This window comes from Cynoglossus semilaevis, chromosome 8 (assembly GCF_000523025.1).
Source record: "Cynoglossus semilaevis isolate Cse_v1.0 chromosome 8, Cse_v1.0, whole genome shotgun sequence".
NCBI classification, from domain to species: domain Eukaryota; kingdom Metazoa; phylum Chordata; class Actinopteri; order Pleuronectiformes; family Cynoglossidae; genus Cynoglossus; species Cynoglossus semilaevis.
In genome coordinates this window covers 10,556,064-10,559,684 of record NC_024314.1, presented here as the reverse complement: position 1 = coordinate 10,559,684, position 3,621 = coordinate 10,556,064, and the positions used below count along the sequence as shown (strand labels likewise).

General features: G+C 42.8%; 1 protein-coding gene across 1 annotated transcript in view; it reads left to right on the top strand.

Annotated features, from left to right (window-relative positions):
• The window catches only part of mmp25b (matrix metallopeptidase 25b), a 21,350-nt gene that overhangs the window by 10,519 nt on the left and 7,210 nt on the right, over positions 1 to 3,621 (top strand). The window lies entirely within an intron of this gene.

Here is a 3,621-nt window from a genome sequence, read left to right as displayed (position 1 = left end):
AATGTGTGAATGAAGGCAATTTCATAGATACACAAAAGGTGATGGAAAGTGGAGAGATGTGGTATTGTCCAACAATAGTTACCGTCAGAAAACACAATACATGGTAATGAAAAAAAAAAGAAAGCAACTTCTGTTGTATGGCAATTTTGGATTTAGGCGGAACTGAATAACTGAGCAAGATGTGCTGTGTAAAACGTACAATGTCCTTACGTCCCAAAGTCCCAAAATGATCTTCATGCTGGACAAGAAAAGTCAGCTACCCTTGCAGAACTGTTTTTTCGCTACACCACAGCTCTACAAAAAATGCCATAGTGAGGTTCAAGTTGAAATGGAAGGTTTCGTTCAACCACAACAGACTTGTGGTCAAGTAGGACCATGGAACCTTGCTTAAGCCTGACACCACTTTATCGACAATGACTTTGAGCTTAAAAGCCGCTGCCTGCAAACATCGTATTTTCCCCAAGACCACACGGGAGAAAACATTGCATTGGACCTGAAGGAGGCTTTGGTAGTTTAGGGGCAGTGCAAGGAACGTTCATTACAGTCAAGGCTAGTAAAGTCACTAAGGCTGTGGAGCTTAATGGCTATTTGTTACAATAACATAAGTCAGTGTGCACATTATCAAAAGTTGCCAAAAGGCACTGGAGGACGGCCGCTATTGGTGGCAGCACGACCAAGTGTTGAATGCAGCAGCTGAAGCCTCCAGCTTCTCCAGCAGTGTAGCCAATTATAACACCAAGCAACACCAGGACAACCTCAGTCACAACCCAAAGTACCAACCGCCTTCCTCAAGTCAGCATCAGACTGGGACATGAGGATGGATTTGGGCAAGAAGCTAAAGTTCCCACCCCACATCACATTAACTTCCTGAAGGCCAGACATTGTGCTTTCCTCAGCTTCTTCAAGGCAAGTTCTCTTGATAGAGCCCTTGGAGGACTGCATTGAAGGGGCGAATGAGCAGAAGTGGTCCAAGTACCAGAAGCTTGTGAAGCAGTACCGAGGAAGGCTGGAGAGCAAGCTGCGAACCCATTGGAGTAGGGTGCATAGGCTTTGCTGGTCGCTCACTGTGCAATGTTTACACTCTGCTTGGTATCACGGGGGCTGCAAAAAGGAGAGCCATATTGAACACCATGGAGGCAACAGAGAAAGCCTCTGGATGACTCTGGATTAGGAGGGGTGACCAATAGGCCAGCACTGCTGGGACACAAGCCAGAGTCTGATCAACCCTGGCTGGGTCACCTGAGGAAGGGCGTCTGATGAAAGACCTGAAACGCCGGATGACCTCAGGCACATCACTAAAGATGTGTCCCAGTGCCTCCCCAAGATATATCTCTCAACAGTGCTTACATTTCAAATGGGCTATAATTTGTAACACTACAACTTTAAAAAATGTGTCAATCACACCAACAGCAGTAGAATTATATGTTAAGTTATGTTAAAAACAGGCACTTTTAAAAAATGTCTTTACATTTTTATTTATTTATATATTATCAAGTGGTACTTGGAAGGTTTAGAAAAATGCCAAGAGAATGGTCTTAAAGTTTACAATTGTGCTACTGCCTTTGCACTTATTCTTAGAAATATCTTTGTGTTCTTTATTTATTTTTTGATATAAATATCCTTGATATTCATTCAAGTAGACAGATGACATCATTCATTTATATCACAAATCGCAATATTGTCCACAATAATCGTAATTGCACATCACCAAATCATGCAGCACTACTTGGAAAACACGGTGAGGTGTTTGACTGGGTGACGAACCGGAGGCCCAATGACACATTTCTCCCACATTTGTGGAGCTGTGTTATGGCTCCACAAATCCATTCGTAGCAACTAATTTTAGGGAAGTTTCTTACTGTATGTATGCAAGGAGGGCCTTGATGGTGATACGTCTCCCTCTATGATTAAGATGCACTTTTCAAACAGGGTCAGGTGATGTGCTCTACGTGCGAGGAACTACTTCGCCATTCTCCAGCTCTTCATGCCGACTTTATCATATTTTCACGACTAAACCTCAGGTATTTATATTTATTCTGATAACTAAGGATATACAAAGGAAATACAAAGGAACATAAATAAACACAAATAAACAACAACATGGAGGAAAACACAGAGGCAATTATTGCTGAGACCGTAATTGTGAGGATCAGCTCCCTAATGGAGGAAAAGTTTTCGGACTTACCTTCCACCCTAGACAGACTCAGTTTAAGGAAATTAAGGACAACACCAAGAGAATAATGGAGTCTGAGAGCTGTATTTCCGAAGGCCAAGATCGCCTGACATTACTGAAGAACCAAATCTCCAAACTCCAACAAAAACTTAAAGCTCTTAACGAGCACTATGAAGACAGTGAGATCAGGAGTCCCAGAGATAATATTAGTTATCGGACTCAAAGAGGGCTCTGAAGGTCAACATATAACCATGTTTCTCGAGACGTGACTCCCAGATATACGTACTTGCATTGGAGACTAAGAGTGGGATTGTAAAGATTGACAGGGCGCATCGAGCACTCGGACCGTTTAAGGAAAACCGCATCAGACCAATAATTATTAAATAAACACAACTTCAGCGACAAACAGCGGATCCTCACAGCAGCCAGGGAGAAAGGAGACATTGACTACCAGGGCTCCAGAATATACATCCGATCAGACTTTTCAACTCAAACTCGTGAAGTCCGACGGCAATTTAACGGAGTATGCCAGCGTCTCATTAAGGGAGGAATCCGGTTCCAGATGTGCTATCCAACTGCGCTACGCTTTACCTTTAACCACGAGGAACACACCTTTAGAACGGCAAAAGAAGCGGAGGAAATTCTGAAGAAAACTGGACTGTGATGAGTGTTTTTTAGCGTTTTCTCTGTTATACACGATTAAAACTAACATAAACTGCCATTTCTGTGATACTGTTACATTCGGCACAAGGATGTGTCCTTCCTGATGCCTTTACATTCGGCACGAGGATGTGTGCTTCCCGATTCCTTGATGTTTACTTCATGTTTCTTTCGCTTGTTTTCCATATTATAAAACTATACCATATAGCTTAAAAAGGGGATTTAACTATGTTACCGCTATTATTTGGTGGGGAGGGGTTTGTGGAGTCTTAACTAAATCTGTGGGGAGAGGATCCAGCTGACAGGTGGAAGGCATAGACTTGTAGATGAGAGCGGAGATTTCTGAGATGGAGGGGAGCAGAAAGGAGGAAAAAGAGTGGGTAGAATGGGGGAGTTCAGATGTAGTGTCGGAGGTGGGTTGTGGACTAAGATGCTTATGAATTTTCTGGATTTTTTCATCAAAAAATGCCATGAGGGAGTTACAGAATACAGTTAGATACAGATGAGATCGTAGAGAGTCTGGGGCTTGGACAATTTTCTTGTACAGTGAGTATAGTGATTTCGTGTTACCTTCATGTGAACAGATTAAACCAGTGTAGTAATTGGATTTTGTTTGGGTGATGCAGTCCTTGTAGTGCAGCATGTGATTCTTGTAAATGTCTTTGTGAATAGTTAGTCCAGATTTGCGTTGGAGCCGTTCAAGTTGTCGGCCTTTGGCTTTCACGAGTCGAAGTTCAGGCGTAAACCAGGGGGCAGAACGGGAGAAGGAAACAGACCTGTTTTTTAGC